At 40.2% G+C, this 10,815-nt stretch overlaps 1 pseudogene; it reads right to left on the bottom strand.

Annotated features, from left to right (window-relative positions):
- Nucleotides 1-3,477: 3,477 nt before the first annotated feature.
- On the bottom strand, nt 3,478-4,998 carry LOC124660257 (annotated as a pseudogene).
- Between the last annotated feature and the right edge of the window lie 5,817 nt (nt 4,999-10,815).

The following is a 10,815-nucleotide window of genomic DNA, read 5'->3' as shown; positions in this document are numbered from 1 at the left end:
ATGACAATATTACCAAATGTGAACTCTAACACAAACCGGCTGTCAAATTCTTAGAATGTAGAGTGTACCTTATCTTGATTGTTAAGCATATTTTTTTTCGAAATGGGGAGTGAAACCTCGGCTTCTGCATCATGATGATGTACACGGCCTTTTATTAAACAAAATCTGTGAGAGCAAAGTTTACTACATCTCAGGCATCGCCAAGTGTTGATACAAAAATCAACCAGCGAAAGAAAACAAAAGAGAATGAACTACACCTCATTGTATCCGCCTATTGTGACGCTAGCCAGCCTGGCACAAGATATGTTGAGCGACCATCTGGAGCCGTGTGCATGCAGTATCCATAGCATCCCGCTGCTCCTCTGGTAACAGAAGAGCCCACAACTGGACCCAATGTGACACCATATGGATAACCTGCAAAAAATGAAAAGAAGGTTTTTTGTTAAAAATAATGTCATTCCTCGCCCTCCATATAGACCAGCATAAGGCAGAAACCCCAATACGGATAAAAGCCTTAGATCGTCTATCTACTCCATTTAACCAATTACCAAACATGTTCGTAATATTGGTTGGAGGAGGGAGGACAAAAGTAAAGTTAATCGTGCGCCATAGAATTTTAGCTAAAGGGCAATTGAGAAACAAGTGTTCAATAGTTTCCTGCTCACCACAAAAAACACACTTTGTACACCCATTCCAACGTCTTTTAGCTAAATTATCCTTAGTAAGCAACACCTTATTACTCAAGAACCACATAAAAAAATTTATCTTAAGGGGGATTTTAACTTGCCATAGGTATTTTCTCAAATAAGGTGTATGGTCATTCATAAGATCCTCATACATAGATTTCACTGTAAATAAACCGTTTGTCGTCAAATTCCAAACAAATTTATCCTTCTCATCAGATAAAGTAATCCTCATAAGCTTTCGGCATAACTGTAACCATGAAGTCCATTTGTTTCCCACCAACAACCTTCTAAAACTGATATTTAGAGGTGTTTGGGCTAACACATGAGCTACCGTTACATTCTTGTGATGCACAATATTATATAAGGATGAGTATTGTTGGGCTAACGAAGTTTTCCCCAACCAAACAGCTTCCCAAAAACGAGTATTAACTCCATTTCCTATTTTGAAGAAACCTCTTGCAAAAAAATCATCCTTAACCCCCATCAACCCCTTCCAAAAGGGGGAGTCTGTGGGTTTAGCTTTTACCTCAGATAGGGTTTTTTGTCTTAGGTATTTACTATGTAGCAATTCTTGCCACACTCCTTCCTCATTCATAAGTTTATAAAGCCACTTGCTCAATAAACATCTATTTTTGAGTTCAAGGACCTCAATACCTAGACCCCCTTGATCCTTGGGTCAGCAGACTATGTTCCACTTTGTAAGTCTATATTTTATTTTATTTTCCTCAGATTGCCAAAAGAATCTTGATCTATAGAAATCCAATCTTTTCCTTACCCCAATAGGTATCTCTAGGAAAGATAACATGAACATCGGCAAGCTTGTTAAAACTGAATTGATAAGAACAAGTCTATCACCATAGGATAATAATTTGCCTTTCCAGCAACCCAGTTTGCCTTGAAACCGGGTCTCCACTGGATACCAATCAGAATTTCTAAGCTTTCTATAGTGAATGGGTATACCTAAATATTTAAAAGGTAATGCACCTGCATCACATCCAAATCTGTTTATACTGATCTATCTCATCCCTGGCCTTACCAAAACAAAAGATTTCACTCTTATGAAAATTAATTTTGAGACCAGATAGTTCTTCAAAAAGACATAAAATTAGTTTCATATTCACAGCTTTCTGTAGGTCATGTTCCAAGAAAAGGATAGTATCATCGGCATATTGTAAAATAGAAACCCCCCCTCAACAAGATGAGGAATAAGACCCCCTACTTAATTATCATTTTTTGCTCTCTCAATTAATATAGCCAACATATCCACCACAATATTAAAAAGGATACGAAACAAGGGATCGCGCTGTCTCAAACCCTTTCTTGTTAAGCACATAATCCAATATCAAGTGGATCAAGATACATACTATGCACTCATGCTAACAATTGAATTGTTTTAAGAGATAAATGTGTATTTTTCGTCCCTCAACTTTCCATATAATGTAGTTTTCATTCCTTGGCTAACTTTTGGTGTAATATTTAACCTGCATTGTCGACACCAGGTAACTTTTGCTCTGACAACAATATTTCTTGATTAAATTGGGTTTAGGGACGAAAATTCGACTACAAGATAAGTTGAGGATGGGAAATGCAACTTTTCAGAAAATATATAATCATGACATGTATACATATTATCCATGATTTTTTAAAAATTTTGCAAAACACATTACAATGTTACTTTGCTTTGGTGAGTCTATTTATCATTTTGTTCTTGCGAAAATGTAACGTGAAATATACATAAGGTCACATGGGGGTCAAATTCCATGGTTATGTTACATACATGGGTGTATGACTATATCCTCAATTTTAAGCACGACAAAAATTAAAAAAATTGTTTCTTGCTTAATTCCAGATTGTCAGGTGTATTTTTTTTATCCCAGTAGATGCCGATTCTACCTCTGGAATTAGGAGTATATTTCTAATGACTAGCCTGTAATTACTCTATAATTAAATTTGTAACCAAGAACATTTCCGACCCAAATTATTATAAAATCAGTGTTTTGGTTACCATACACAAAAAATGCACCTAATAAAACAGAACAGTGAGAGATAGAGAGAGAAATTAATTATAATCTTAATATATAGATGGCATATTATCATCTTAATATATAGATGACATATTATCATCCACTAGATCTAGCCAAACCGACACATGCATATATATATGCCCACGTACAGTACTGACCCATGACACGCTCGGAGAAAATTATAGATCTTCTGACGATTATACACCAAACAACTAATGATGGACCGGCTTACACAAGCTGCATTAGAATTTAGAAGTAGTACAAAACTACAGCTGTGATGAGATAGTGCAGTGATAAAGTGGCCTATTCTATATCCATCTTCTGCATATGGATAGAAAATATTCTGGCATTCAAGTGCTCATGCACATATGAACATTCTCTGTGAGCTCAGCAGTGATGAAAATTGCATAGCATAGATTAATAGCAATCATGTACGGAACTGTGCGGATGGTTCCATGCAGTTGCAGGCAAGAGTCAGCACACCTATGATTGTATAGTACAATCAAAGCAACTGCAAGGATATCACCTGCAGAGACTCCCATACGGCCATGCCCATACAGTGTGTCTTGATGTAAAAAATAAAATCGAATTGCTATTCTCTCTCTTTTTCTTTTGCGCATTACACAAGCTGGCAAATCCTTGGTTCTAGCTAGTGGCATCAATTCAGAAACTTATTGCACCACAAGGAAAAACCATCAAGACTAAGGAAAGGAAGTGTCGCATAAGATCAAAGGAGATGAGAACATGGGAGGGAGAACATTCCAGGATCATAGCTTTAGCTCAAGGTCCACGTCTTGTGGATCGTCAGAGTTCATACTCGTCGAATCCGCTGATCGGCTTCGGTCATGGTGTCCCCTCAGACGGGTGGATTCCTGCAAACAAAGGTTGAGGAACCAAATGAGTCAATTACTGAACTTCCAGTGAATAATGCTTTTGATCAGCCTACAGGCATACCTCTGGTGCAAAGAGCGGCAATGTGACGCCAGGATGCGAGTAATTTGGTGGCCCATAGATAGTGCTGCTGCTTGGCGATCTGGTTCGTAGGTATAGGTGAAGGTCGCAACGTTAGTTGGAGCTTCATGACAAGTTACTTGAGGCAATTTGGAACATTACTGAAGATGAGTGCAGTAGTAGTACCTGACGATGGGAGTCTGGAATTCACCATATCGTGTGTCTCCTCTCTCTCCATATGCCATCTATATACACATGATAAAGTGCACGATATCGTAAGAGATCTCGATTGCTCACGTGCATATGGAAGAACAAACAAGATAGGCGCTGTACTACGGCCAAACACAAAAGCAGATGATAAATGATGTCAGAGAAAGTTTGATCATGTAGATTTTTCATGTTATGAAAATAGTACGGATGATCCTTGTCAGAAGAACTGCTTAGATGGCAATGTCTTCTTTTTCGAGGAAAGCGGTATGACGATGTCAATGATAAAGGAGAAAATAGGTACAAGTTAATAATGAGCGAAGCAGAAAGGTAACAGGTAGAGCTAGCACCTTGAAATATATACATGCAACAAAGAACAACCAATTCAAGAATAACTGTTCATTTGTTTTGAAACAATTGAAAGAAACCAATTCAATGTTTATCACAAAGCAAAGTTCAAATTCTCACTTTGTAGCAATGAAACATAAAAATTAGTAGTAATTTCTACTGGTTCACCTAACTATATTCACATGAACAACGACTATATGATCAAAGAAAATTCCATTATATTTTCTAGCCAGCTATATCAGGTTTTCATAGACCAACTAATTTCTTCCCAAAACAAGACAAAGGGGGGAAGATGTCACCGTACCCCAAAATTTGGATGGACCGGGAATGCTGAAGAGACGGCGGCAGCATGGAAGGGGGACGATGGGGATGATGACAGTGAGGACGTCGAAGCCCGGGTATCCTCCTGCTCGATAGATCCATTCCAAAGGCATAAGAAATCAGGAACAACCAATCCCACAGGAATCGCATGCAAAACCACATACACAAAATAAACACATACATATATGTAGCATCAACTTTGCAAGATGTGCCTTTACTCACCAAATTGAGGCTGGCCGTTCTGTGGATCAAACTTGGTGGCTGACCTCCGGGAGGCTGGAAGTACTCCGCCATTTCACTCTGTAACCTAATCTTCTCCAGCTGCGCCACGCCGAGCCCCCGCTGCGGCTGCTTTGGCTTGTCGGTGCCGCTGCCGCCGCTCCTCCGCCGCCTCTCTTGCCCCTCCTGGAGCTGGACGATCTGCCCCAGCCCATGCTATCTCCAAAGTTGCTCCCACTCATATCCTAGAAGGACGACCTAGAAGGAAGACTTGGAAGAACAAGAGGAACAAGCTAGCTAGCTTGGAGGAAGAGAGAGAAAGAGAACTGATGGATGATGCCCACAGCCCTCTTTTAAAATGAAAGGGAGAGATCTCCTTGCAGACCAATATATCCCAACTCTGTATTATAAGGGAGACTGGCTCTCCCAAGCTTTTCTTGCCGCAAGTTTAATAATACATCTAGTATTCTAGTGGCATGGCCATCTTTTGATTACAGTTAACACCATGTGGCACAAAACCCTATCGCTTGAAATTAAAATCTGGAAACTAAATAAGAAAGGGAGCAATGAATTTTAATTAGATAGGTGGTGATCTCCTAGGATCTTTGCCATCGAATGCATGTCTCCTTGGTTTTACTTAGGAAAGTAATTTACGTGTAGATAGTCTTTTTTAAGCCGCTATTCGGTAGTACGACCTTATATGTAGCAATGAAATCAACAAACCTAGAGTAAGTGTTTACTCTTCGAATCTTACTATAATTCTGGAGTAGACTATACAATAATTCATTCGATGGTTTTAGCAATTAATCTTCTACTACTCTCTTTGTTTGCGTTTATAAATCCCCCTTGAATATTGAGTTAAACTTTGACCACGATTTGAACTAATAAAAAATAGGATGTAATAAAAAAAGCATACTATTAGATTCGTATTCGAAAGATTTTTTCAGTGATATAACATTTGTGGCATATAAACATTTGTGGAGTATTAATTAGTTAAAATCATGGTCAAAGTTTGGCTAAAAATTTAGGGAGACTTATAAACCCAAACAAATGAAATACTATGCACAAGGAAATAAACTCGACTCTTGGAGATTCCATTTTTCATAGGCCCCCACTCTACATGGAAGTTCTATATTTCTTTTGGCTGATACCTTCAAAGGATACTATAGAGTGCCACTCTTCAAGAGCTAGTCTAGACACCAAGTATACACACAACCAACAGAAAAAAAAGGCATCGCCAAAGCGGCGAGGGACTCACGGTAGTAGGAAGCAACCACCCACATTGGCAACACGTTGACCTCGAATAAGGTTCTCCTATAGACACTTATCTAAAAAAAAGAACAACGCACAAGCGCCATCGTCGCCCGATCTAACGACAAAAGGCATATACTAGGTTTTCTCCCAAGAGAAAGTTCAAGCAAACTCTAGAAACCTTTAACAAACAAAGACTCCTTGTCCCCCACTGTAAGGTACAACTAGTGAAGGTAGTTCCTATGGTAAATTTCCACCATGAAGATTGAGACTCAGTACTCGAAGAGCACCACAAAAATAAAATCGCCCTATTATTGCACCCACTTGCGGAGAATACCGCTGCAAAGCACCAGACTTGTCACACTCCCCGTCGTTGCGTGTATGGTTTTGTGGACAACGCCACACAACAAAACCGTGTGACAATGTGTTGTGAATGCATCCTCGTCTCCCCATGAATTTCAAATATAGCAGAGGTCTTTGCACACTCACATGGTTTTGATGTGTAAATCATCATGCAACCGAAGTAATCAAGGCCATGCAAAGCGAGCCGCCCAACAACTGTCATCATCATTCCCGCTTGCACCAGACCATAACGTTCTTGAAATTGACTTTATCTCTTGAGTTTGTGCTCTTATATCCACAACCTTGTCCATCTCTCCCAACCTTGACATTCCATGTCTTCGGCAATACCCACAAGCACACAATAAATTATCACTAACAAGTGCTTAAACCATTGTTCCAACAGGCTAGTCGCCGTCGGAACATGCTTGCCAGAAATGACTTTATAACACTGATATGCACAAAACCGGTCGGTGGTAATGCACATCGATGACGGAATACACTTGTCGTCTATGAGCATAATGTCCCGGTGGAGGAATTCCGGAGAGGACATCCCTGGCCGACGCTTATTAGATGCATGTCAATAGTTTGGAGCAGATCACATAGTTTCATGCTTATTCCGGTTTGTTCTAGCTTCTAACTGTGATTCTCCCACGTGGAGATTCTCTCTCGCCCCCTTGGTGATTCTCCCACGTGGAGGTTCTCCCTTGAGTAAGTTCTCCATATACACACGCCCAAAGGATGCATGCTTCTCACCGTTATCGTGACACCCTGAATGGAGGAACGCTGACATATTAGATTACCGTATGCATGGATACCGGTAGAGACATCATCCGTTTGATCCTTGCATTGGAGCAAAGAGGATATATGTCCTCAAGGTTGGGAGGGATATGCCTTGTTTCAGGGTCGCCGCGTATAATCTTCACTGAGCCTCTTCTATTGTAGCTTGGTGGGTTTATCTAGATTCAATCTTGTTGTTGCATATCCATATATAGATCTTGGGTGTTCATGTAGAACGATTTTTTTTGTTTTACATGCATCAAACCCCTTCAGAAACTAGGTAGCAATAAAGGTGCTATCCATACATATGAGAAAGTATGTTGTAGCTCTACATTATGTCGAGATAAAAAATTGCTACTCCGGCGATGGAGAGATACACCGAGAATAACATAACAGTTTCACCTCAGATTAATTGAAGTATTGTGACAACATGTGCACGAAAGTAATACAAAAGGTTCACATGATAAAGATCTTCATATTATATGTGGAAATCGTTGCAGTTATCAAGTGCTCGACATCAATTATTTTCACGGAAGCTGTTCCAGAGATGTCCGATGATGAATGGATTTCCTACATGACAACAAGATAATTGCAGTAATACGACAACAGATATATCCCCAAAAGTATTGTCCACAAGAGCGTTGCATTTTGAAACTACACAACCATGCAACTACGTATCAGTGCATCCATGTTCATACTCAAACTTGAAAATAGCCTATTCTGTAGGTTGCTATGGAATTACTATAATAAAAAAAGGATATTAAAGTTATTAACACTTGAGAACAAAAGTGAAACAAACTAAACTAAAACTAAAAGTAAACTAAGAGAAAGCTAAAATAAAGTTATGATGGAATCTAAAATCACTCGTAGCATTGATAAAATTCTATTAAGATGTAGTATATCTTAGTTGTATGCGTATGCACCGGTAGGAGATCCATATATAGGTGCAAGCTGATGCCTCTACATCACACCTCTCATAAACACATCTAGTGTTTCATTATGCAAGAAAAAATGACACTACTAATTAAGATCCTCACCATGCATGGTTATCGATATCCTCTCAGTGGACCTCCTATTCTCCCACGTTAGTGCATACGGTGGAGGCGGCATGCACAACATGCCACTTGCACCCATGTACCACCAACCACACACAACATTAACTTCCTTCAGGTCCCCAAGGAGCGAAATATTATTCACACAATAACATTGAAGTTACTACACATATCTACAAAAGAAGACATCATAATCTTTATTTCAATCCATAGTGATACTAGGGGTCATCCATATCTCCAACTAAATTACTTACGCATAGGGGCACAAGATATCATATGAATACACATGTATGAATAAATGTACGGATACACCTAGGGATCCACCGTAGTTCCAAGGATTGCAACACGGTGGATGGACGGATCGATTACGAGCGTGTAGATGGTGATGCCATTGATGAAGTTTGATGTTGTCGCCTACTGATGACTCACAAGTGGAGAAGATCAATTGTAGTACCTTTCAAAATTGAAAAGGTTGTCGAATTCACGAGGAGCTAAAGGTATTGGTTAGCAAATTTAACAAGCAAATAACGAAAGATACAACGGTTTTAGGTTTTTGGTTTATAGTTTGCGGTAAAGTAAATTGCATGTAATTTTATTAACAAGAAATTAAATTGCAATAATGTAAATGCTCTTTTCGGCGAAAGCCCAATCCTCTAAGTTGCAAGAGGAGAACCTCAAGTGTGTATTTATATGTGACAACCGTTTCTGAGGGCGACATGGATTAACTTGGCATAAAGATATCTAAAAGAGTATGAAAAGCATCTTGTTGTGTTTTATTCTCGTTGGACATAGCCTAAACTAGGTGCAGCCATATATACGCGCAATTACACCCCTATTGATTGGTCCTAAGGCCACATACATGCACAAGCAAAGGATTAATTAACACATAAATGTCCAATCATCGCATAAAGTTCTAAGGTCCCCGATCAAGAACCCCCATAATGCAACTAAAGCCTCAGGAGCCGGTTTATGTCATCTCCATCCCTCCCTACTCTCACATTAAACTACAGTGTAGCCCTATGAGCCCATAGCTAGTGAAGCAATATGTAGCCAGCGTTCACATATCACCATCATAGAACCACACACAAGATTAAAACTCAACCAAATACTCATCACATATTATGTAAAAATCATAACCAATTCATCCTATTCCCTCAGGAACATGATGAACTACTCACGACGTTGAAACATGATGATGATGAGTGGCATATGAAATACAATACAATATGAAAATATAACTTCACCACAAAATAATGAAAAATAGCCAAGAACAATCATGCACACAACACTTAAACAATATCCGGTGTCCTGATACGTTGCAAACATATCTATAATTTTTGATGCTCCATGCTTGTTTTACACCAATTGTTATTTGTTTTGTTTACACTTCGTGGCACTTTTATACATTTTCTGGCACTAACCTATTGACAAGATGTCATAGTGTCAGTTCCCTGTTTTCTGATGTTTTGTATTTCAGAAAAGTTGTACAGGAAATATTCTCGGAATTGGACGAAACAAAGCCAAAGTTCCTATTTTCCGGGAGTGAAGACGGAGTCCAGAGAAGAGACAGAGGAGGGCCACAGGGTGGCCAGACCATGCCTAGGCGCGGCCTGGCCCTAGCCCGCGCCTAGGGGTGGTCTGGGGCCACCAGGCCTCCACCGACCTCGCCCTTCCGCCTATATAAAGCTCACGACGCAAAAACCCGAAAGATACAAGCCTCCGTCCACGAAAAGTTTCGTAGCTCCGCCGCCGTCACAGACAAGATCCGCGGGACAGAAGTCTCTGTTCCGGCACCCTGCCGGGAAGGGGAATTGCCCCCGGATCTCCATCGACTTCACCGTCATCTCCATCGCCGTTGCTGACTCCCATGATGAGGAGGGAGTAGTTCTCCCCTGGGCCTGAGGGCTCTCCCATGGTGTAATCTTTATGTGACCATGAGCTTTGTGATCTAGATGTTGTTATGCTATTCAAGTGGATTTTACTTATGTGATCTCCGAAGACTCCTTATCCCACGTGTGTAAAGGTGAGGGTGTGTATACCGTGTGGGTCTCTTAGGCTATATTTCACATAATACTTGTTCACTGAATTATGATTTGAGTTGGATGTCTCTATGAAATTGTGGTGTATTAGTACGTCCTATGAATGCTCAAAGTGCAGCGCGAGGTTTTCATTAGTACTTGGGAATACATCTTTAAGGTTTGCTTATGCAGACCTACGTGGTGAATTAGTGTTCGTTATCCAACCGGAGAGTAGTTCAGAGTAGTGATGTCTACGTTCCCCCTCCTTTCCTGTAGACAGTGTTGGGCCTCCAAGAGCAGAGGTTTGTAGAACAGCAGCAAGTTTCCCTTAAGTGGATACCCAAGGTTTATCGAACTCAGGGAGGAAGAGGTCAAAGATATCCCTCTCATGCAACCCCGCAACCACAAAGCAAGAAGTCTCTTGTGTCCCCAACACACCTAATAGGTGCACTAGTTCGGCGAAGAGATAGTGAAATACAGGTGGTATAAATAAGTATGAGCAGTAGCAACGGTGCCAGAAAAGTGCTTGGCGTGTAGTTGATGGTGGTGGTATTGCGGCAGTAGTAACGCAGTAAAACAGTAAACAAGCAGTAGTAACGCAGTAGTAGTAACGCAGCAG

Source organism: Lolium rigidum, chromosome 6, assembly GCF_022539505.1.
Source record: "Lolium rigidum isolate FL_2022 chromosome 6, APGP_CSIRO_Lrig_0.1, whole genome shotgun sequence".
Taxonomy (NCBI): Eukaryota; Viridiplantae; Streptophyta; class Magnoliopsida; order Poales; family Poaceae; genus Lolium; species Lolium rigidum.
Note: the sequence above shows the minus strand (reverse complement) of the source record. Positions and strands in the feature narration are given on the sequence as shown.